Here is a 26,727-nt window from a genome sequence, read left to right on the forward strand (position 1 = left end):
CACAATAAAGGAAGTTTATCAAATAAAGTAATTGACAGGAAAAGTAATTTACTACATCAATTATAGTCACAGCCGCTCCCCTTCATTTGTGTAACAGGGTGAATGGAATGGAGAAATGGTTTACAATAGGCAGAGTAGGGATCAACAGGCGGCATGTGTCCCATAGGGAAACCTATTCCCTATAACGTTTCCCTGTTTAATGCACTACTTCTGACCAGAGCTCTAAATTAGTGTACTATGTACATGGAATAGGGCCCCATTTGGGAMACATTTCAACGGTTGATGAAGCCACCTGAAATCAATGGCTGCGTACCAATTGTCCATCCCTCTCCTCGTGGATATCCAAGCATTAGATAGGTGTAAGCATTGTCTTGAGCTATTTTATACCGTGGTTAAATCCCTGAGATGAGAAGAAATGTGTAAGTCCACACTTTGGGAGAAGGACAATGGATATACAGCCAATGTTAATGGTCACACACCATTGAGTCAATAGTAAAAAAAAAGAAAAAAAGGGGTATTCTCTCAAAGGGCAAATAGCTGACATGTTGTTGCAGTAGTAGGTAGGATAACAGATCAAGAGCTGTATAAATACATTTTCCAGAGAAATTATACAAACAGCGCCACACTGAGGCAGAAAACGGAATGTTCTATTCTCAGAAAGGCCCATCTTTTCAAACAAAACACCATTTATTTCTCTCTGTGTGTATTTCTAATATATTCCAAACACTGCCGCTAACTAGATGATCCCAATAATGTAGGTAGTAAATTATGCCCGCTTGTATGATCTRTTGCGTATTGCGAACTGTCTAGAATACTTGTTGTTTCTCTGTTTACTATTCAAAATATTGTACTTATTAAGTCAACTACGAAATTAACGGGTCTCAAATATATTAGCATGACTAGGCTACACAGAACCACGGTGGACCCATTGTAAAATTAGAGTTTATTTTTCTCCTATTAAAACTGTCCCAGTGCAAAATGTCAAGCTCTGCCCAATAGGGCGTCGTTTATGGAGCGCTCTGAAGTAAACGGTCCTTTCATCATATGGCTCTATTATCTCACCACACCGGAACTGGTGCGCCATTATTCCTTATGTCATTAGTCAACTACTGCTTTAGACTGCCTACTATCTGTGACGATAATATTCATAGTTATGCTGCCATATCGTAGCGAGAGTTGCGGGGGAAAAAATGACTTATATTTGCAATGACAATGASAAAATAATCGCCATTTTCACTGCCTGGATGTGTCTTGCTTGTGTTTGATATAAGTAGCCTTGCACGAGCTGTGGCGTGCGCGATCCAGACGGGCTTGTAGGAGCGGCTCATGTTTGATACGCTTGCCAAAATATACTGTTTACAACTAAATGTGTATGGACATGTCGATKATGTCTTTTGTGTAGGCTACAACATGAAACAATAACATGAAATCGCACTTGAGGCATGGAACGCGTAGTTCGAACATGAAGGTTATTTATTTAGCGTAGACTAGATGAGCACTAAAAATAAGCTATGTAAGGTAGCAGACACATAAACAAATATCATGCACATGCGCACAAACCCCCATTACAATAGCCACGGCAAATCAGTTTCCAGAAAATCCGCAAACGTAGCCGCTCGGTACTAATTAATGATCTACTTAAACACGGACAGATTTTGGGCAGAGTGAACACTCGTTTTGCCTCTCGCTCTCTGGTTTCGAGCAACAAAGCACAAGCAGGGATCATTTGTTTAAAGTCTGTTGTCAAAGCTTGTATCCATTTAGAAACTCCTTGAATGACATCATAATCATTTAAATAGCATGCAACCTTGTTTTATGAATACAAGGCAATACAATGAAGGTGTTATAAAGAGTAGAACAAGGAGTTTTTTTTCCCCTTTAGTTTTTATTCGCATTTCTAATCCAATACTTGTGTAGACAATAGAACACGGGCCCCATTGTGTCAAACCATCATAGGAGAAGTTGTGTGGCTGCTTTTCTATTTAACAAAAAAACAAAAAAACTAATATAAAACACAACAATCAATATATCACCACGGTTACATGCATAATGAAAGGTAGTAGACATTCTAAATATGCAGAGAATACACTACTAGGCAAAGATAAAAACAAATATAGAATCCAAYGGATGTTAGTTGCTGGTATAGAAAAAAAGGTTTGAGTTTTGAATAGTTAATAGTCTAGTTATTCTGTGTTTTTTGTTGTTGCACTAACACATCTGTTTCAAATAAACAGGTGRTCCTCAGTCTGGACCACCGTCAGTCTAATCAGTTGTGTTAGTGCAGGGCTGGACCAAAAGCCGGCACACCTACAGTAGTGGGCTCGCAAGTGGGCTCCCGAGTGGCACAGTGGTTTAAGGCACTACAGACACCCTGGTTCGAATCYAGGCTGTATCACAACCGGTTGTGATAGGGAGTCCAATAGGGCGCCACTCAATTGGCCCAGCCTCATCCAGGTTTGGCCGGTGTAGGCTGTCATTGTAAATAAGAATTTGTTCTTAACTGACTTGCCTAATTAAAAAAAGGTTACATGTATATATATATATATATATATATATATATATATATATATATATATATATATATTTTTTTAAGTAGCTCTCCAGAACTATTAGAGATGGAGACCACTGCTCTATACATATACAGTTAGGAACTTAATAACCCTTACAGAATACCCAGAAACAAAAACACAAACTACCACATTAGCAAATATTAAATATAATGTACCAGAATGTGTACCAGAATGTAACCCATTATGTTTTAAAGCCTATGAGCGCATCAATTTCAAGAGTACAGTCACTTACTAAGCACCCGATCTTGAGTGCTCTCTTTGAACTGCAGGAGGCTTCACATCTCAAAAGTGCAACAAATCCCCCTGAAACTGCTGCAGCACAAAGGAATGGTTTGTCCAGCAAAGCACCACCTTAGCACGCTTTCCCCCCCCCCAAATCTCACGATTCCAACTGCAGTCTTCTGTCCGTCCAAGTTGGTCTGCAGTTTATGTATACATAGAGATGTACATCCACTGGAAGAAAATAAAAAAAAATAGAGAAACATCATGTAGTGTATATTAGTACAGTGTATATTAGTATACATGTAGTGTATATTAGTACAGTGTATATTAGTATACATGTAGTGTATATTAGTACAGTGGTATATTGTATACATGTACGTGTATAGTTAGTGCAGTGTATATTAGTATAACATGTATGTGATAATTAAAGTACAGTGTATATTAGTATCACTGTAGTGTATCTTAGTACAGTGTATTTAGTATACATGTAGTGTATATTAGTACAGTGTATATTAGTATACATGTAGTGTATATTAGTAGCAGTGTATATTAGTATACATGTAGTGTATATTAGTACGAGTGTATATTAGTATACATGTAGTGTATATTAGTCAGTGTATATTAGTATACATGTAGTGTATTTAGTACAGTGTATATTAGTATCATGTGTGTATATTAGTGCAGTGTATATTAGTATACATGTAGTGTATATTAGTACAGTGTATATTATAGTATACATGTAGTGTATATTAGTACAGTGTATATTAGTATACATGTGTGTATATTAGTAAGTGTATATTAGTATACATGTAGTGTATATTAGTACAGTTATATTAGTATACATGTAGTGTATATTAGTAGCAGTGTATATTAAGTATACATGTAGTGTATATTAGTACAGTGTATATTAGTATACATGTAGTGTATATTGTACAGTGTATATTAGTATACATGTAGTGTATATTAGTGCAGTGTAATTTAGTATACATGTAGTGTATATTAGTACAGTGTATATTAGTATACATGTAGTGTATATTAGTAACAGTGTATATTAGTATACATGTAGTGTATATGAGTACAGTGTATATTAGTATACATGTATGTGTATTAGTACAGTGTATATTAGTATACATGTAGTGTTATTAGTACAGTGTAATATTGTTACATGTAGTGTATATTAGTGAGTGTATATTAGTATACATGTAGTGTATATTAGTACAGTGTATATTAGTATACATGTAGTGTTATAGTGCAGTGTATATTTAGTATACATGTAGTGTATATTAGTATCATGTGTATATTAGTATACATGTAGTGTATATTAGACAGTGTATATTAGTATAACATGTAGTGTATATTAGTAGCAGTGTATATTAGTATACATGTAGTGTATATTAGTACAGTTGTATATTAGTATACATGTAGTGTATATTAGTACAGTGTATATTAGTATACATTAGTGTATATTAGGCAGTGTATTTAGTATACATGTAGTGTATATTAGTACAGTGTATATTAGTATACAGGTAGTGTATATAGTAGAGTGTATATAGTATATGTGTGTTTTAGTAGCAGTGTATATTAGTATACATGTAGTGTATATTAGTACAGTGTATATTGTATACATGTAGTGTATATTAGTCAGTGTATATTGGTATACATGTAGTGTATATTAGTACAGTGTATATTAGTATACATGTAGTGTATATTAGTGCAGTGTATATTAGTATACATGTAGTGGTATATTAGTACAGTGTATATTAGTATACATGTAGTGTATATTAGTCAGTGTATATTGTATACATTGTAGTGTATATTAGTACGTGTATATTGTACATGTAGTGTATATTAGTACAGTGTATATTAGTATACATGTAGTGTATATTAGTACAGTGTATATTAGTATACATGTAGTGTATATTAGTAGCAGTGTATATTAGTATACATGTAGTGTATATTAGTACAGTGTATATAGTATACATGTAGTGTATTATTAGTGTATATAATAGTATCAAGTTGGGTTTGACCTCTGAGTGGACCTCTTCCAACAAGAAATGTCCCCAAATGAATGCAATAAACATTAGACGTTATTCTCCGTTGTTCTTGACAACTGGAAAGATGTGCCATCTCATACGTTGGCATACAGTCAAAGGTTCAAAACGTACTGTAGACTGCAGTTGAAAACCCCTGGTGATGAGTAACTTTATGAACTGTTATTACCTCATTCTCTTGAAGAGATATGACCCCTCCATCATTGAGTTGTCGAAAATGTCTGTTGAGAAAGGCATGAATTACATTATTTACAATGTAGACAAACACAGTACCGTGGCTTCAAACCCTCATCTAGTACAGGGTGAACCTCATTATGTCTGCCGTGCCACTCACAGGTTTCCTCATTATGTCTGCCGTGCCACTCACAGGGTGAACCTAATTCGTTTTCTAGATCAGGTTTTTCCAAACCGGTCGTGCCCCCCCCCCCCCCCCCCCCCCCCCCCCGTGCACGTTTTAGATTTTGCCATAGCATTCACAGCTTATTGAAATAATTCAAGCTTGAATATAGGTTGATTATTGAAATAAGCTGTGTAGTGCTATGGAAAACGTCCACCAACGGACAGACGGGGCGACCCTGATCTAGCAAATTAACTAGGATCACCCTGTGAGTGGCACGGCAGACATAATGAGGAAACCCTGTGAGTGCCACGGCAGACATAATGAGGACACTGTGAGTGGCACGGCCAGACATAATGAGGCACTGTGAGTGCCACGACGGACGTAATGAGGAACGTGTCTTGTGTGCATGCACAAAGATGTATTGTGAACTATTCATTTTTGTGGACTTACTGGCCATGCAGTTCATGCGTAGAACGAGGCTGATGAAACTCTCCAGGCTGATGTTTCCAGAAGATCCACCGTAGCGCAGAGCCATCAGGTTTAACATGTCATCACCACCCTGATCCCTGGGAGGAGAGGCAGACTGGGTTCACATCTTACACCTTTAGTTCACTGGGTAAGATGTATTACGCATCAGCTGTCATGAAAATGGACTAATGTTTAGTCTTACCCTAATAGTAGAGGTATCTGCAGTGAGTGAAATTATGATGGGTGTTGTGACAGGAACTTATTGAATTAAATGCCACAAGTGTGGAAGGTTCAAAATACAAAACTAGCCCCTGTAAAAATACAGATGTTGTTGATCATGCCAGACAATGGGCCAAATTGTGCTCAGCGTTCAACACCGTAGTGCCCTCAAAGCTCATTAATAAGCTAAGGACCCTTGGACTAAACACCTCCCTCTGCACCTGGATCTGGACTTCCTGACGGGCCGCCCCTAGGTGGTTAGGGTAGGTACAAAACATGCGCCACGCTGATCCTCAACACGGGCCCCTCAGGGGTGTGTGCTCAGTCCCCTCTGTACTCCCTGTTCACTCATGACTGCACGGCAGGCACGACTCCCACACCATCATTAAGTTTGCCGATGACACAATAGTGGTAGGCCTGATCACCGACAATGATGAGACAGCCTATAGTGAGGAGGTCAGAGACCTGGCCGTGTGGTGAAGGACAACAACCTCTCCTCAACGTCGTGAAGAGGGCATGACAAAACTATTCCCCCACAGGAGACTGAAAGATTTGCCATGGTCCTCAGATCCTCAAAAGGTTTCTACAGCTGCAGCATCGAGAGCATCCTGACTGGTTGCATACTGCCTGGTATGGCAACTGCTCGGCCTCCGACCGCAAGGCACTATGGAGGGTAGTGCGAACGACCCAGTACATCACTGGGCCAGGCTTCCTGTCATCCAGGACCTCTATACCAGGCGGTGTCATAGGAGAGCCCTAGTAATTGTCAAAGACTCTAGCTACCCTAGTCATAGACTGTTCTCTCTGCCACCGCACGGCAAGCACCAAGTCTAGGTCCAAGAGGATTCTAAACGGCTTATACCCCAAGCCATAAGAATCCTGAACATCTAATCAAATGGCTACCCAGACTATTTGCATTGCCCCCCCCCCCCTTTTACACCGCTGCTACTCTCTGTTGTTATCATCTATGCATAGTCACTTTATAACTCTACCTACATGTACATATTACCTCAACTAACCGTACATTGACTCTGTACCGGTACCCCCTGTATATAAATCTCACTATTGTTATTTTACGGCTGCTCTTTAATTATTTGTTACTTTTATTTCTTATTCATATATATATTATTTTAAACTGCATTGTTGGTTAGGGGTTCGTAAGAAAGCATTTCACTGTAAGGTGAATTCGTTGTATTCGGCGCTTGTGACAATTTGATTTGATTTGAAATTGTGACTTTAGAGTGGCTATAGCCAGTTACAGTACGTGGCTAGCTCAAGCCGTCTACCTCGTCTGCACAGGAAAATTCCACTTCCTCAAATAACATCTAAGCTTCTAAATTATTATGGGAAGAAATTCTCAGCAAAAAGCTTCAAAACCATCATCAGTCTTAAGGGCCTAAAATCTGTTCATTCTGTGTGAAACGAGAGGCTTCAAACCTACTACACATGGTTCTGAGAGAGCAAGAGAGAGATGTAATGTAATGTAATGTTTACTGTTAATTTGTATTGTTTATTTCACTTTTGTGTATTATCTACCTCACTTGCTTTGGCAATGTTAACACATGTTTCCCTTGCCAATAAAGCCCCTTGAATTGAATTGAATTGAATTGAGAGAGAATTTATGCAGTTTGATGGAGTCAAGACAGGTACTATGTAATCATATGTGATGGTAAATAACCTAGCTATGGCAGCTATTAATCTACTATAATGCGAGTCAGCTTGGTTGGTTGCTGTCTCTCCCTCTCTCCCTTCTCCCTGCACCAGTGTCACTCGCTCACACTCGCATTATCCTACACACACATCACGGCCTCTGCTAGAGCTAACCTCTCTCTACCTCCTCTCCCTGGCGCTWTATCAGCTCCGGTTAATAAAGTAGCTTAAAAATTGACATTTCTACTGCTTCCCTCACTCGGMTCGGACCGGGTCTGGATCTGACCAGGTCTGTACGGAACTGGTCTAGTTGTCCTTAGGTCCGTTTGGAATGGGTCTCTATGTTTTAAAAAAATGGATGGGAAAGCCCCAGGTCCATTTCAGAACAGGTCCAACTTTTTGGACCTGTGAAGGCCTCTAGTTGGAGTTACTGTATAGCCCATCCCATCTGTTTGGTTTATTTCAAATTTAAGGACTGACTGCTAACCTGATTATCCTAACTCAGACTTGTGCATAAATCATGCACTGATGTTAAGTTTTCCTGATTTTACATTTTAGGCCCTAAAGTCTTTTTTGGTTTGTTTGTTTGTCATGTCGAAAGTTACCTGAAGCCATGATTGCGTTCCTCAGTTCACTCAACGACAACATTCCAGAACGGTCTACATCTGTGCGGAAGAAGATGTCCTGGATGATGTAAGAAAATAATAATACTTTCAGGTAAATTGTACTTGGAAAATTTGAATWTTATAATAATAATAATAATATATTTATAACTCGATACAGGTTTTGCCACAGACCTGCTAATTAATTTACCTTGTACMCGGTAACTTTTCTCCATAGACGTAGAAATTCAGCAACRTTCAGTTTTCCAGTGATTGATGTCTGGAGAAGGAATGGTTAAGGAAATCTACAAAGGCARAATAYAACATTTTAGATACAACTCTMCCAGAGAGTGCCCTTAGATCATGGGAAAAGGCTGCACTTGACCGTTGCACTTGAATCATTCTCACGGTGAAAGGCTAGGCCCACTACGCTATGAAACCACACACTATTGCAGAGACTTTGAKATTACCGTCTGCAAATTATATGGTGAAAAAATGTGTAGGGAGGCAGAGGCACAGAAACTCACATCAATACCTTTGTCAGATAACTACACAATCGAGACCATCCTGACTGGTTGCATCACTGCCTGGTATGGCAACGGCTCGGCATCTGACCGTAAGGCGCTACAGAGGGTAGTGCGTACTGCCCAGTACATCACTGGGGCCAAGCTTCCTGCCATCCAGGACCTATATAATAGGCGGTGTCAGAGGAAAGCCCATAAAATTGTCAGAGACTCCAGTCACCCAAGTCATAGACTGTTTTCTTTGCTACCGCACGGCAAGCGGTACCGGAGCGCCAAGACTAGGACAAAAGGCTCCTTAACAGCTTCTACCCCCAAGCCATAAGACTGCTGAACAATTAATCAAATGGCCACCAGACTATTTACATTGACATTTACATTTTACATTTAAGTCATTTAGCAGACGCTCTTATCCAGAGCGACTTACAAATTGGTGCATTCACCCCCTCCATTTGTTTTTTACACTGCTGCTACTCACTGGTTATTATCTATGCATAGTCACTTCACCCCTACCTACATGTATAAATTACCTCAACTAACCTGTACCCTCCCACACTGACTCGGTACCGGTACCCTCTGTATAAAGCCTCGTTGTTGTTATGTTATTGTGTTACTTTTTATTATTTTAMATTTTTTACTTTAGTTTATTTGGTAAATATTTTCCTCTTGAACTGCACTGTTGGTTAAGGGCTTGTAAGTAAGAATTTCACGGTAAGGTCTACACTTGTTGTATTCGGCGCATGTGACAAATAAAGTTTGATTTGATAAAAATGTTTTATTTGATCTATGGCGGGAACGGCAAGCAGGCCTCTGCACTCTAGTTATGAATGTGTCTCCCTCCGCCATATGGATGCATTATATGACACACCGAGAGCAACTGGCATCCAAAAGAGTTGAGCACATTACTCTGAGATGTASTGCAGCAGGTAACTTCGATTGTAAACTACATCAAACCACATCCRGTATGCTATTCCTGTTCACAACACTATGTGGWGATATGGGATCAGAGCATGACAGAAATATTTGGAAAATGAACAAACTGAAATCAAGCATGCAGGGGAAATACAAAAACATATCAATCAAATGTACTTATAAARMCYTTTTTACAATCAACAGATGTCACAAAGTGCTTATACAGAAACCCAGCCTAAAACCCCAAACGGCAAGCAATGCAGATGTAGAAGCAGTGTGGATCGGAAAGATTCCCAAGAAAGGCAGGAACCTAGGAAGAGACCTATAGAGGAACCAGGCTCTGAGGGGTGGCCAGGCCTCTTCTGGCTGTGCTGGGTGGAGATTATAACAGTACATGGCCATTAAGGCCAKATGAGTGACCGAATCATTGGATTCAGAGGAAATAATTCTTATTGGAGAGAGCATCTTTCAAAAGCGAACCTTCCCTCAGCTGTGCATGTTTCTAACATAAACAGCATCAGTAAATTGTCCCACACCAGTGATGACTGCTCACCTCCAACGCTTGGAAGAGCACTTTGGGACCTACTTCCCAATCCGTTTGACTGTGACTCTGGCTCAGTTGACAAGACGGTAGGTGAAATCAAACAGCTGATCGAGCTGTCATGTGACCAAATGCATTCACGGCAGTGGCGGTCAGTGCCATTTAAGATGAGGGAGGAAGCTATTTTTCATATGAGCATATTGGATGACTGTCATTCATATTCCATTCACCCAGTTCAATGTAACATCGATAGGTTTAGGCTACTACATGATACTCTAATGTTCCCTGTACCCATCATGAGGTTGCTACAACCTAGCCTATGAATGAAAGTTTACAACGTAGGTGCACACAGGTCAAGATATAAAAGTGAATAATCAAGGTGACAGACAGTGACACATTCAATACCACCTTACACACGCTTGCCTGGATCTAGCTGATCTAGGGTGTAATCATTAGGGAGTAATAATCATTAGTGAGCAAATTAAAGTTTCTATTGGACAAATTCAGGTATGTTTATCCCCATTTTCTTCCGCTTGCTTCCGTTTAAGAAAAGTTTTTCAACAGAATCGGTGGAATGAATACACCCCGATCAAAATATAAGTTAACATTGTCAGTTAATGAAATAAAACATTTTTGCATTGATGGGGTCGTGAGAATTTTCAGATATCAAAATGAGGKAGTGGGCCAAACACATTTGGTAACCCCTGGGTTAAGGGAATATCCCAAGGGCAGATTAAAAAACGGTTGACATTTTGACATGTAGTGGGATAACGCTGTTTGTTTGTGGTCTGTTTTATGTTGGTGTAACTTTATTTGTGGTATTTTCCCTTTCCCAATTCAGATTGYTGGGTTTGTAAACTGGTTTTCAGATTACATGAAGATGAAAAATTAAACTAATTCTCTCTCTCTCTCTAGTCAATACCATAGAGACTCMTACATTCATTCACAKATTTTACTGCTACATGGRAGTKTTGAACAATGTACTCTTGTAAAGTMCTGTTCAAGGTGTTTYAYRACAGAAAACATCATGGGAGACTGTYACTAAGCTCATGAAGGATACATCCATTAATGCCACYATGCTGCGACAGGACTCCAAGCTGAAGCCTTGTGTTTYCTTTGTATTTCCTGTRTAAMATGGGAAAAGATGGCACATTAGAAAACCATACAGATCTTATTTAAACAATTCTCTGTGTACAAACTCCTGATTTTATTCAGAACGAGTGGTGGGCACCAATATCGATCATTCGATATGATATCGATATGAGCAAGGCATAACGTGATATCTGTTAATAACCTACATTATGTAAAAGAAAAATACATGACTGTTCCTGCATGCATTAAACCTTCTCACGTGCTCTCAATTTATAGTGGACTTCACTGTCTGCTGATGGGCTATCAACGGGCTTCCTATTGGTTGGGTAGTTTAGACACCCAGAACATTCACACCTGGCCCATGGGCAATCAGCAAGCAGTTGTCTGAACTTCATAAAGCTGTGGAAGTTGCATTGTTATTTATTCAAACCGTTAAGATATTGATTTTGGTTCGAAAAAATGCTACTGATATCGATATAGATTTTCTATATCAGTGCCCAACACTATAAATTACAATATATTTTCTCTTTACATACCTTGGATCAGATTTTCATTCAGACAGCTCTGAAGCTGTTCAGCATTCACCACCTCAAACTTTTTAGTAAAAAGAAAATGATACTGTTATTTTWTTTTTTTATGATTAGTTAAAAACAATGGGGCCATACTTGCGAAAATTATAAAAAAGTTTAAACTTTAGTTCAAGTTTAAGAATCAGCTAATTAAAATCGTCGACGTAGTTCAAAGGCTATATGTTAGCTGTTCCCATTTCATGATCTGGCACATTTAGCCGTATGCTAATCTCGCCAGGTGGGAGTGATTATTTCCTGTAACAAATTCCGCGTCAACCTTTCAAAGATCTTAAAAGGGACAATGCAGCAGTTTTTTTCTCTCAATATCAAATCATTTCTGTGTAACAATTAAGTACCTTACTGTGATTGTTTTAAATTAAAATGGTCAAAAAGAAACAAAAATTGCTTTTTTAGCAAATATCAATTTCTCAAGCAAGAATTTTGCTAGGACTGTCTGAGTGGGGAGGGGAAAACTAAAAAACTAGCTATTATTGGCAGAGAGGTTTGGAAGTCTCATTCTTATTGGTCTATTAACTAATTTACCGGCTGGTGATGTCAATATAGGCCAAAACTCCATCCCACCAAAAACAGGCAAACATTTCAGGTAGCCGTTTTAAACAGCTCTTAGAGTAAAAGAGCCTTATCTTAATTTTCACAATTTCACAGTATTATTCCAACATCATAGTTTGGAAATATATTTAAAACCAAAGACGATCTATTATATTGACAAGATAGCTGAATGACCGCTCTAACATTGCAAAGACATGTCTTCAATGTTTGAAGGCAGGCAAGATCAGTTGGGACCATTCTAACCAATAACAGGGCAGATACGTGTGTGAACAACAGGGTCAACTAAGTAGTTTTTGCACAAAGTTTCCGGAATGCCGCATGCATCCACTTACACTGAGTGTACAAAACATTAGGAACACCTTCCTRATATTGAGTTCCACCCCCTTTTTTTCAGAACAGACTCAATTCGTCGGGGTGTGGATTCTACAAGGTGTCACAAGCGTTCCACAGGGATACTGGCTCATGTTGACTCCAATGCTTCCCACAGTTGTGTCAAGTTGTCCGGATGTCCTTTGGGTGGTGGACCATTCTTGATCCACACGGGAAACTGTTGAGTGTGAAAAACCCAGCAGCGTTGCAGTTCTTGACACACTCAAACCGGTGAACCTGGCACCTACTATCCATATCCGTTCAAAGGCACTTAAATATTTTGTCTTGCCCATTCACCCTTTGAATGGCACACATACAGAAACCATGTCTAAATTGCCTAAAGGCTTAAAAATCCTTCTTTATACTGTCTCCTCCACTTCATCTACACTGATTGAAGTGAAATTAACAGGTGACATTAATAAGGGATCATAGCTTTGACCTGGTCAGTCTATGTCATGGAAAGAGAAGATGTTCCTTAACCCTATAGTAGTGACGATTCTTTATGTAGCAGTGTCAATTTTGAACCAAATATAAACACTGCCACCTGGTGACGTTAGCAAAGGGCTAAATATGCCAGATTATGTAATGGGAACAGCTAACAWGTAGCCTTTGATCAAGTGCAACTACGTCAACAATTTTAATTGGCCAATGCTTGAACTTGAACTAAAACTGTTTCTAATGTTCAAGTATGGCTTCAATTAATTTAAACGATTAGTCTTCTTTTACAGCTTTTTTATTTCTCCGGTTATGTCTTTAAATTTGACTTTGCAATACTTTTTTTGTTGTTGTTGTTAAAAATCAAAATACTCTGAACTTGCCTCAGAATACTTCTGAAACAGAGTTCTTTTGTCATCCARATCTCCTCCGTTGAATTCAAATGTGTCTGTAGATGTGGGCTAAAAAAATGTAAATTGTGTTTTAATGAGTTATAAAGTAGGTGGAAGCAATCAATAACAGTGTTACATTAAAATACACCTACATAAATATGAGGGATGAAACACTTTTGGCCTTAAATACCTTTGGGGTTTTCGGGGAAAACAGGATATCYTCCATATCTTGGTCATTTGARTTTTCACTGAGGAAAAAAATKTACCATTTTGTTTCTGTTAGGAATACATKAATTATAGTGAGACCTAATGTTAGCTATGACCACAGATTATATAAAAAATACAATAACAATATTGGAGAAAAAAATGGACATTATTATTCATGTGGTTATGGTGTGGGGCTGTGCTTACTGGATGTGTGTCTCTGCCTTGGAGAGGATGGACAGGATGAAGGAGGCGGTTTCATTTGGTTTGAAAGTTGATGGCACGATCAGGTATTCACCAGGTTTCAGCCTGAAGAACTCCATCACTTCCCGAGCRTTCAGGTAGTTCTTCGATTGGGAGACAGGCACATTGTTGCTGAAGAAGGAGGCAGAAAACTTCCCACTCTGTCCTTTGAACTGAGATCACAATAAAACCACAAATTACAAAAGGCTGTGCTAAAATATGTCTTTATAAAATGTTACTTTTGAACCGTAATGCAACAATTAAACAAAGCTACTTGGTCGTATATATGTTATATAATAGTTGTGCAACAACCCAACCTGGTCTCAGAGCATTTCGTATTATTCTATAAGTAGATCTGAGACACTCCATTTAGTATGATATGTTACGTTTCGTATGGTATGTGTTAATTTGTGGAGGTCCATTACGTATGATATGTTACGAATTACAATTCATATTATATGTTAAGAATTCACAAAACGTACAATCTGTAGTGAATTATAGGTCGGTGGCGAACATCAGCTAGCTYTCTAACGTTAGCTAGGCTAGGGGTTAGGGATTAGGGTTAAAGTTAGGAGTTAGGTTAAAGGGTTAAGGTTACGATTCAGGGAAGGTTTAGCTACATGCTAAGTAGTTGTAAAGTAGTATGCTGTTCAAAAATGGCTAATTTTCTAAAATTGTCCTCGAGGAGATTGGAACTCGCAACCTTTGGGTTGCTAGATATTAACGTTCTATGCCTACCCAACCACCCTCCTTTTGTTTTTACCAACTTTGGGATGTAACTATACCAAAAGTAACATGTCATAATAAATGGGTTAACTCAGATTTACATACATAATAATGCGAAATGCTCTGAGACCAGGTTGCACAACCATAGTACAACAGAAACTACGGACCAAGGAGATCGCACAGGCCTATCTAGAGCAACAGGCTATTTTGTTAGCTCCTGTATAACTGTATTTGTGAAAATGATGTATAAAAGTGGCTTACTTGGTCAGGCACCTGTAGAAAGTAAAAMATATACAATTCAATAGCAGGAACAATAGCATATCTGGGCTGTTGAATTTACTCTTATGGGATGATATTATACTTGTAGGTTCATGTTGGATATTTGTGTCTGGATCATATTTGTAAATGTTTTAATGATTAAAAAAAAAAAGCTTTGTAGATAAACTTGTTTTAATTGTTTTAGATCAAAGTCTAGACATGTCAGTTTCTTTGTAGAAATACACATTTTCAGCAGCAAATGTAGTGCTTCTGGGTCGTTGGTGAGAAGTGTTATAAGGCTTATCATCTGGGTCATGTGTGAGAAGTGTTATAGGGCTTATCATCTGGGTATGTGTGAGAAGTGTTATAGGGCTTATCATCTGGGTCATGTGTGAGAAGTGTTATAGGCTTATCATCTGGGTCATGTGTGAGAAGTGTTATAGGGCTTATCATCTGGGTCATGTGTGAGAAGTGTGAATAGGGCTTATCATCTCGGGTGATCGTGTGAGAAGTATTATAGGGCTTATCATCTGGGTCATGTGTGAGAAGTATTATAGGGCTTATCATCTGGGTCGTGTGTGAGAAGTGTTTATAGGGCTTATCATCTGGGTCATGTGTGAGAAGTGTTATGGGCTTATCATCTGGGTCATGTGTGAGAAGTGTTATAGGGCTTATCATCTGGGTCATGTGTGAGAAGTGTTATAGGGCTTATCATCTGGGTCAGTGTTGAGAAGTGTTATACGGGCTTATCATCTGGGTCGTGTGTGAGAAGTGTTATAGGCTTATCATCTGGGTCATGTGTGAGAAGTGTATAGGGCTTATCATCTGGGTCATGTGTGAGAAGTGTATAGGGCTTATCATCTGGGTCATGTGTGAGAAGTGTTATAGGGCTTATCTTCTGGTTTCATGTGTGAGAAGTGTTATAGGGCTTATCATCTGGGTCATGTGTGAGAAGTATTATAGGGGCTTATCATCTGGGTCATGTGTGAGAAGTGTTATAGGGCTTATCATCTGGGTCATGTGTGAGAAGTGTTATAGGGCTTATCATCTGGGTCGTGTGTGAGAAGTGTGATATGTGGGTCGTATGTGAAAAGTGTTAACGGCTTATGAAACATGTGCACCAAAGAAGAGCACTGACCTCAAAGATGGAGAAGCCGATGTGGAGACTTTTGACCAGGCGTCTGTTTCTTTTATCAGGCTTCTGCATCAGAGACACCAACATGTTGTTGTCCCCCTGTGTCTCAGAGCAGTTCCCGCTCAATCCCAATCTTCACTCGATACTGGGGATTTGTCCAGAAACTGTCTGGGAGACAACACAAAAAAATATGGATATTTTGACTGCGTAGGATTCTGGAAATGTTGTAGTCGTCATGAACTGCATATAATTCCATGTCATTCAAGGTCAGATTTACTTGGGTGATTCATGCAACCACCAGCAGTGGTTCCTGCAACCCATCTKCCATCGTGGAATGAGGGGGTCCAATGACAAGTGGAGTTGCCATCGAGAAAATCAGGGCACAGACAACAGATATCCACGTCTGCGAAGTGCTCACAGAAATGTTTCATTGTCATCCTGAGAAGACAAGCAAAATTGTGAACGATAAGGTGTTGAAATATCATCACTTGAAATGCTGCATGTGTCAGTTTTTGTCACTTATTAACATGGTCTGCAAAACACAATTCTGCATTATATATGGTTTACCAGAATTCCCCATCCTCTTCCAGTGACAGACACATCTTCCGATCGTCAGGACTCACTGTTTGCCACATGGAAGACCTGACAGGAAAGCAAATGTTATACATCAATAGGTGATCTGGGAAAAAGGCTCTTGGGGGAAAAGTCTTAAGTAGTTTTCAAATGTTACGCTGTTAGTCACAGACATCATGTCGTAAGCAAGCCTCAGTGAGAGCAAAACCATAAACCTTGCTGTTTGCAAATATTTGGCAGACTTTTATGACCTTACATGAAGGAACATACTATTACATACAGTACCATTACATACAGTACCATTACATACAGTACCATTACATACAGTACCTTTACATACAGTACCATTACATACAGTACCTTTACACGAAGGTCAGCTGAGTGAAAATGTAATGCTTAGACTGGATTATCAGTCTTTTGACAGAACAACTTGTTTTTCAGGAACAGGGGGGGGGGTTAAATTAGCTTTAGGGAAACTAGAAATGTGTCATTTCAAGTTAAAAACACAAAACAAGAGACAACAATGTAAAATCTGCTTGTGAGTGACTACTGAATGCAATGTAAAAARGTAAGGGAGATTAGCTGACATTTCATAAAGACCTTTTGAAGACAATGGGTGTGATGACATGTCACAGTCAGACTGCACTGTAAATACTTACTTATCGCTCCAGTCTCCCTTCCACTCTCCCCGGCCCCAGGGGTTGAAGAGGCGGATCAGATTCACTACCATGCCTTGGCTCATRACCTGTGGAAGAAACCAGAATGAACATAAGGAGACGGGTTAATTTTGGGTTGTGCAACAAATCAAACCACACAAACGCTCCAATTTCCCTCCAGGAAGAACTAGATATTGCCAAAGCATTTCTCTCAGATTGTTAGTTCCATACAGTACCTGTTTAACCCCTGTGACGGTGTAGGCATGACCCCTCACTAATCCGTTGGGTGCCACCGTGTTCGCTGATGTTTCCTACAGAACAATAGACACAGGTTATTATATGTATTATAAAGTGAAGTAATTGGACCGTAACAGAACAGAGGTTTCAGTCACAAAATAGGACTTTTTACAAGTTAAACTACGCCAGGTCTCATATTACTCTACAGATATGTTATTGACATCAATGGATGATTTGCGGTATCTTAATAACACGTGTTTTAAAAAAAAAAGAGTAACCTTTATTTAACTTGGCAAGCCAGTGAAGAACACATTGTTATTTACAATGACAGCCTATTGGGGAACAGTGGATTAACTGCCTTGTTCAGAACAATAGGAATTGATCCAGCAACCTTTCAGTTACTGGCCCAACACTCTAACCACTAGGCTACCTGCCCTATGAAGTATTTTGTTCAAAGTTTCATCAAAGCTACCCCTTGAGGTGTGCCACACCCAATCAGCGATTTTGACTTGGCAGCTCTGAACAGCAGGTCCCACAGATTTGGTGGAGCATCAGTGAGCTTGACAGTGATGTGAACCCCTCCAGTGAAGTCCATCATAGCCTCTGAAGGGGTCCCTGCATTCATGTCTGCATAGGAGCCACACACCCTGCCAGAAGAAGACAGGTAAATAAGATTAACAATTAAGGTGATGATTAAGGTGATGTTTGTTCATTTTATATAAGAAAGTTATATAAATAACTGATGGTGGTTCACATACTTGGCATAGGCTTTCTCCAGCAAGGCGGGCCAAAACTCATTGGGAGTTTTTGAATGAACGAAAACGAGCCTGCCGTCAACTGTTGGTAGCTTGTCATCGATCACAACGTCCACCCACCTCCCAAACCTCCAGAACTGAAAGATAGGAGGAGAGGAAAATTATTCCTACAGAGACTATTCTCTACATGGCTAGAGGAAGGCACAGCCTAAGCAGTCATCATTCATTACAATTCAAGAGTTCTCAATACATCTCAGAAGCTTTTCATTATAATGTATTCTGTGTCAATACATTACATCCTCAAAGGATGATGGTTATTTTAATAAGTTATTTAGCCCGAGGTAATTTACCCTGAAGTGGAATATTCCGCAGTAATCCTCTTTAAAGCTTTGCTTTAGGGGCACTACTTGTTCCAGGATGTGCTCCTGGAATGTCAAAGCCCCAATGGAAGCAAGAAACCAGCAATCTCCTAAAAAATGACAAGTTTATACACATCATGACATTTGTAATGCAAGGGGCGTGGTGTGGTGAAAGGCGTGTGTGGTGGGGGCATGGTGTGGTGGGGGCATGGGGTGGGTGGGACATGGTGTGGTGGGGGCGTGGGTGTGGTGGGAGCGTGGGTGTGGTTGGGGCGTGTGTGGTGGGTAGCATGGTGTGGTGGGGGCATGGTGTGGTAGGAGCGATGGTGTGGTAGGAGCATGGTTGCGTAGGAGCATGGTGTGGTAGGCGCATGTGTGGTAGGGGAATGGTTGTGGTAGGGGCATGGTGTGTGGGGCATGGTGTGGTAGGGGCATGGTGTGGTGGGGGCAATGGGTGGTGGGAGCATGGTGTGGTGGGGGGCGTGGTGTGGTGGGGAGCGTGGTGTGGTTGGGGCGTGGTGTGGTGGGAGCATGGTGTGGGTGGGGGCATGGTGTGGTGGGGCATGGTGTGGTAGGGGCATGGTGTGGTGGGAGCATGGTGTGGTAGGGGCATGGTTTGGTGGGGGCATGGGTGTAGGTAGGGGGGCGTGTAATGGTGGGGTGGGGGAATGGAGTGGTAGAGCATCGTGTGGGGGGGAGAGTGTGGAGAGCTGGTGGGTAGCAGGATGTAGGCATGGTGTGCGCATATGGGGCATCTTGGTATTGGGGCATGGTGGCAGGTAGGTTAGGGATTGGGTGTGGGTGGGCAGTAGCTATCGGAGTCTGCGTGGCGGATGTGTGTGGTGGAGGCATGGTGTGGTGGGGATGGGGCTATGCGTGGTCTGTGGTGGGGGTACGCTTGTGGATGTGGTGTGGTAGGTAAGCATGGTGTGGCTAGGGGCAATGGTGTGGTAGAGTGCATGGTTCTCGGTCAAGGGTGGTTGGTGGGGGAATGGGTGGTCCGGGGCATGGTGTGGTAGGCAGCATGGTGTGGTGGGGGCATGGTGTGGTATATGTTGACGCTTGCTTACTAAGAAATCCACTTTTTATTTATTATATTTAAGTCAGTTAATATATATATATATATATATATATATATATAATATAGGACAAAACACACATAACAACAAGAGAGACAACACAATACTACATAAAGAGAGAACTAAGACAACAACATAGCATGGCAGCAACACATGACAACAACATGGTAGTAACACAACATGGCAGCAGCACAACATGGTAGCAGCCAGTGGTGGAAAAAGTACCCAATTGTCATACTTGAGTAAATGTAATTGCAAAAAATATACATAAGTATTAAAGTGCTTATATTAAGCAAACCRGATTTCTTGTTTTTTTTACATTGATGGATAGCCAGGGGCACAATACAGCATGCAGACATCATTTCCAAATTAAGCATTTGTGTTCAGTGAGTCCTGCAGACCAGAGGCAGTAGGAATGACCAGGAATGTTCTGTTGATATTGGACCATGTTCCTGCTTAGCATTCAACATGTAACGAGAACTTTTGGGTGTCATGGAAAATGTATGGAGTAAAAAGTACATTATTTTCTTTAGGAATGTAGTGAAGTAAAAGTAAAAGTTGTTAAAAATATAAATAKTAAAGTATAGTACCGATTAAGTAGTAGTTTAATGTGTTTTTACTTAAGTACTTCACTCCACYGGTAGCAGCACAAAACATGGTACAGACAGTATTGGGCACAGACAASAGCACAAAGGGCAAGATGGTAGAGACAACAATACATACGCAAAGCAGCCACAACTGTCAGTAAGAGTCCATGATTGAGTCGTTGAATGAAGAGATGGAGATACAACTGTCTAGCTTGAGTGTTTGTTCCACTTACCAACCATTCCTTGCCCAAAGTCAAACCTTGAAAGTCCATCAASAATAAAATCTGGATWCTGTACCATTTTCTGTAAGAGTGAATGCACACATTACACCTACTATTAATGTTTATCATTWCTATTCATAATTACACATYAAAATCAGTTAATACTYTGTGTTGTAATGTGTGCAGATCTGGATGATGTCATACCGCTGGTCTCAACCACACCACTCTGCCCATGTCATCAGGGGAAAGTAGCCCATCACCAATGGAGTTATGGTCTGGGGGGAACATCTCATCGATGTACCTCACTCCCCTGGCCAAACAGTATTGCGTCAGCTGCTGGAAGTCTTGGTTGCTGTGTTTCTCTGGGTTGGCAAGACTCCCAACTCCCTCTTTCTTGTGGCGCTCCTGCATTATACTCATACACACACCGGGAGGAGGCATTGTTGTACTGTATGCAGGATCTGTTAGCAGGGTGAAATGAARAAATACTCAGAATTAATAGGTGGAGCCTAAATATAAATAACATACTGCATTATTAAGTGTTGATGACAAGTAACAATAACAGACATACAAAACTACCTAATACAGTAGTATATTGTACATTAATTTTTACAGATATTATTTTATATTTTAAAGGATCTTATTCATAATACATAGCCTACATCCAATCTATCACATGAAAAGTCCCCCCAAAAATGCAAGAAAGAATAGTCTACAGAAGGTACTCCCAAACTGGGGTACGTGCAATGCCGTCGGGGGTACGTCAAATATAAATGTGATTCACARCTAAAAACAGAAAAATCTTCACATTTTCAAACTGTACATTTGTATTTTCCAACGAGGCTATACATTTGGGTGAGGTGTTTTTCCTCGCCAGAGTAGCCTCGTTTCACTGCCAAAAATCAAATTAAACCATCTAGTGTTCAGCGAAATAAAAACACAACGCCAAATACAGGTAGCCTAGTCAAATAATTAACCGTTACTCTCTCGCGGGAAACCTTCACTCTTGCACAGACATTTAGAAACAAAACATGACAATTTGAAAAATAAGCCACCGGAGTTTTTTGAGCGAGAATAATGATGACTTTTGAGTGGTAAGACATGTATAAAAGCAACAGACACCATTAATAAGAAGAGGTTAGAAGTGTCTTATATCAAATCAAATTTTGTTTGTCACATACACACGGTTAGCAGATGTTAATGCGAGTGTAGCGAAATGCTTGTGCTTCTAGTTCCGACAATGCAGCAATAACCAACGAGTAATCTAACCTAACAATTCCACTACTACCTTATACACACAAGTGTAAAGGGATAAAGAATATGTACATAAAGATATATGGATGAGTGATGGTACAGAACGGCATAGGCAAGATGCAGTAGATGGTATCGGGTACAGTATATACATATGAGATGAGTAATGGTGTGCTACCGAGTGGCTAGGACAGGCAAGCCCCATACTATTGTGGAGGACTTAATTCTTCCTGTTGCCGCAGATATGGCTGGGACAATGCTGGGGGAAAAGGCCCAAAAAACTATACAGACAATGCCTTCATCAAATAACATTGTTTCACAACGCATCAGTGACATGGCAGGAGATGTTTTGAAACAATTACTGCTTTGCATACAAGCCAGTGAATTCTAGCCGTTACATCTGGATGAGTCAACAGACGTGGCGGGCCTGGCACAGCTCCTGGTATATGTCCGCTACATTTATGGAGGGTGAATTAAGGAAGACATCCTCTTCTGCAAACCACTGGAAACCAGGACAACATGAGAGGGTATTTTTAAAGAACTGGACAGCTTTGTGACATCAAATGGACACAAGCTGTGTTGGTATCTGTACTGATGTCGCAAAAGCCATGACAGGGAGACATAGTGGAGTGATAACGCGAGTGCAAGCAGTTGCTCCCGACACCACTTGGGTAAACTGCAGCATCCACTGAGAGGCTCTTGCTGCCAAGGGAATCCCTGACAGCTTAAAATACGTTTTGGACACTACAGTGAAAATGGTTAACTTTGTTAAAGCAAGGCCCCTGAACTCTCGTGTATTTTCTGCATTATGCAATGATATGGGAATCAAGGGGCAAAGTATTGACACGGTTTTTTAAATTGAGAGAAGTTGAGAGAAGAGCTTAAAGTTTTCTTTACTGACCATAATTTTCACTTGTCTGACCGCTTGCATGRTGATGAGTTTCTCACACGACTGGCCTATCTGSGTGATGTTTTTTCTCGCCTGAATGATCGGACTCTCCGCGACTATATTCAATGTGTAGGACAAAATTGAGGCTATGATTAAGAAGTTGGAGCTCTTTTCTGTCTGCATTAACAAGGACAACACACAGGTCTTTCCATCACTGTATGATTTTTTTTTGTGTGCAAATTAACTCAAACTTACGGACAAYGTCAAATGTGATATAGAGAAGCACTTGAGTGAGCTGGGTGCAAAATTACGCAGTTACTTTCCACAAACAACTGGATTCGTTATCCCTTTCATGCCCTGCCTCCAGTCCACTTACCGATATCTGAACAAGAGAGCCTCATCAAAATTGCAACAAGTGGTTCTGTGAAAATKTAATTTAATCAGAAGCCACTGCCAGATTTCTGGATAGGGATGCACTCAGAGTTTCTTGCCTTGGCAAATCGCGTTGTTATGACACTGATGCCCTTGGCAACCACGCACCTATGTTTATTTGTTTGTATTTGTATTTCACCCTTATTTAACCAGGTAAGCAAGTTGAGAACAAGTTCTCATTTACAACTGCGACCTGGCATGGCCGATTAATTAGGGCCGATTTCAAGTTTTCGTAACAATCGGTATTTAGCATTTTTGAACGCCGATTATGGCCGATTACATTACATTCCACGAGGAAACTGCGTGGCAGGTTGACCACCTGTAACGAGTGCAGCAAGGAGCCAAGGTAAGTTGCTAGCTAGCATTAAACGTATCTTGTAAAAAACAATCAATCTTCACATAATCACTAGTTAACTACACATGGTTGATGATATTACAAGGTTAACTAGCTTGTCCTGCATTGCATATAATCAATGCAGTGCCTGTTAATTTATCATTGAATCACAGCCTACTTCGCCAAACGGGGGATGATTTAACAAAAGCGCATTCGTGAAAAAAAGCACAATCGTTGCACGAATGTACTGTCATGACTGTCCTGATCAGGTCGGGTTACAGGAGACCACAACACTACAGATTACCTCTCAACCCCAACAGAGGAGGAGAGATCTAGGGGGTCTGAAGATGTGGGGGTTTTATGACCCCTSACACCCATGGTAATTCTGAAGCCACAGACCACATTCTTTTGTCCCTCTCACTATGGAGGACCAGTCTCAGAACTGTAAACATGCAATAAAGGGACTTTGGAACAATGGTTTCCGTCAACYACAATGGTGGTCATGACGATAGATGGAATATGAAAATATATGTAATTTTTGTTTTGTTATTAAAGGTTAATAGATGACGTTATTATGAAAACATTGTAACGTTAAGAGTTTTCCTCGTATATGCTTGATGTTTATACATTGTACGTTGTGTGGAAAATGTCCAAATCAAAGAGCATGTTTGGTAGAGATGAAATGTGAAGTTAGTTGTCTAAAATTGGATTTGAGTCAAATCTATACCTTGCCCCTTAAACCTGGTACGCCCAGAGAATTGCCCTGAAGGCGGTTACGCCCACTTCTGACCCAAGGGTATAAAACCTGTGAGTGCAGAATTAAACATTATGACTAAGTGACCCGAGCTGCAGCCAAAGGTCTAAAAGGTCAACGAACCCAAAACGCAACAAGTTGAAGACAAAGAAATCTTTTCTTACCCAAGCTACGGATGGTAAGCGTGTCTAAGCGGGTGTTCAAGCCGAACCACCTAGCCTACACTCCCCATCGAATCGTGGTATCTACACTCTTTCATCTTTACGCTGTGAGCTCTGAGCTACAGAGCTATCTGTCCTCCGAAGACCCCTTCCAGAGCGAGGACAAAGGAACAGGCCAGTAAAGCAAACGACACGGACATCGTGTCGGGAGGACACCTAGAGCGGTGCGCAGGAGAAGTGCGTCATTGAGCAGCTTGAACGGTCCACGCGGGAAAATCCACGGAGAACCTCCACAAGTAATTACATCATTATATTCTGACTCATAACAGGCGGCAGTTTGGGCAAGGCTAGGTTAGAATGAGCATAGCTGACAATTTCACCCCAAATGTATATTCCTCTTGTGTACTTTTCTCTCTTTCTCTCTCTTTTAAATCCCCATTTTGGGTAACACGCGCCCTAGTGTGTTGGCCCGTTATACTAAGTTCTAATCAATAGCCTAGAGTGTGTGTTTTTGTGTATGTGTATCTTTTTTTCATCATTTTAGCTTTTTAGTAAATAAACATTCAACTAAGACTGGTGTGGTGCTAATTCATTAGTGAGACCCGGGTCCGTGCAGAATCCCGGGCTATACGACGTTCAGAACGAGACTGGTAGAGGCAACTGGTTAATTAGCGGCTGTGGTAAAATCGATATTCTTTGAGTTAATTTGGGAAATAGAAACTCAATAAAAACTAGTTTTTCCCATGGTGCCCCAGGTTAATGAGTTAATAATTGCTTGATTCAGTTAATCACGTAATTAGAAACTTGTTATCATTCGATGAGCAACAGTCGCCACATTAACTAATACAACGTCACGACAAGTACCTAACCATAAACATCAACGCCTTTCTTAAAATCAATACACAGAAGTATATATTTTTAAACCTGCATATTTAGCTAAAAGAAATTCTGTTAGCAGGCATATTAACTAAGGAAATTGTGTCACTTCTCTTGCGTTCAGTGCAAGCAGAGTCAGGGTATATGCAACAGTTGGCCGCCTGGCTCGTGCGAACTAATTTGCAGAATTTTACATAATTATGACATCACATTGAAGGTTGTGCAATGTAACAGCAATATTTAGACTTAGGATTGCTTAAACCACATCAGGAGCCCCTTTTGAGGTTTAGGGAATATCTAAGACATTCACATTTGTAAATAGGCTAGCATATGAGATGGAGTTAGTTAATATAGGAATCCCACGAAACATTAGTGGGTATATGGCGTATACCTGAGTATACCTAGCCTCCACTACACCACTGGATGGAGGCTTAACAATCCATGAATGCAACGACATTCTAAATGTACAGTTTCTTCATAAAGTATTCATAACTCTTGACTTTTCCACATTTTGTTGTGTTACAGTCTGAATTAAAAATGTATATATGTATATATATACACTTATATATTATATATATATATATATATATATATATATATATATATAATATATATATATATATAATATATTATATTATAATTCCTGTCTACACACATAATGACAAAGTTAAACATGTTTTTTTGAAATTTTGCAAAGTATTGAAAGTGAAATACAGAAATATGTCATTTATAATAAACTAAACATTATGTGCCTTCATGAGGAGGGTACAATGATAAGATCTCATCAATGTCTCATATTTCTCAAATGTAAGTCTCAATCCAAGCTCATTTGTCTCATGAAGTCCCAAGAGAAAAAGTAACCTCCTCCCTCCTCCTAGTGGGGGAAACAGTTCAGATATATGTGACCACTAAATAATACAACATTGAGATCACCAATATTTCATCAGAGATGAAGAAAAGACTACTCTGAGCAAAATATTTTGTTGTAATGTTTGAGTCACACAGAGATCACATGAATACATAAGCCATGGTAAAATTGTAACATAAACGTGTCTGTTTCAGGCACCTACCTGTAGCCTACACAAACCATTAATAACACYGGCTGTAAATCAGAGTCAAGTAAARTGCCTCACCTCAGAATATCGCAGGAATGGTTGTTATATTCAAAGTTTTCAATCTTTTAGAAGCRAATTCAGGTCATCGTCATCTTATATACCTGAAGGTTCCAGAGATTTCTAGTGTGCTGTAGGCTACTGAATGTAGGAGTGGCACAAACCACGCCCACATTATGTAGGTCTCCAATACATACATTGCTTTCCTAGCTTCTCATATTACCATAGCTTTCCATTGGATAGGKTAGTGGCAAATCTTGTTTAGTCAGTCATATAGCCATCCGTTTTAATTTTTGCTTTAGATCAGAAGAGAAACTTCTGAAAATACAGAAAGAAAGAATAGGTTCACAAGACTTGAAAAG

At 39.9% G+C, this 26,727-nt stretch overlaps 1 pseudogene; it reads right to left on the reverse strand.

Moving 5' to 3' along the window:
* On the reverse strand, positions 1-26,511 carry LOC112069496 (calpain-1 catalytic subunit-like; annotated as a pseudogene).
* Positions 26,512-26,727: the final 216 nt, after the last annotated feature.

The sequence above is a fragment of the Salvelinus sp. IW2-2015 genome, unplaced genomic scaffold (assembly GCF_002910315.2).
Source record: "Salvelinus sp. IW2-2015 unplaced genomic scaffold, ASM291031v2 Un_scaffold1028, whole genome shotgun sequence".
NCBI classification, from domain to species: domain Eukaryota; kingdom Metazoa; phylum Chordata; class Actinopteri; order Salmoniformes; family Salmonidae; genus Salvelinus; species Salvelinus sp. IW2-2015.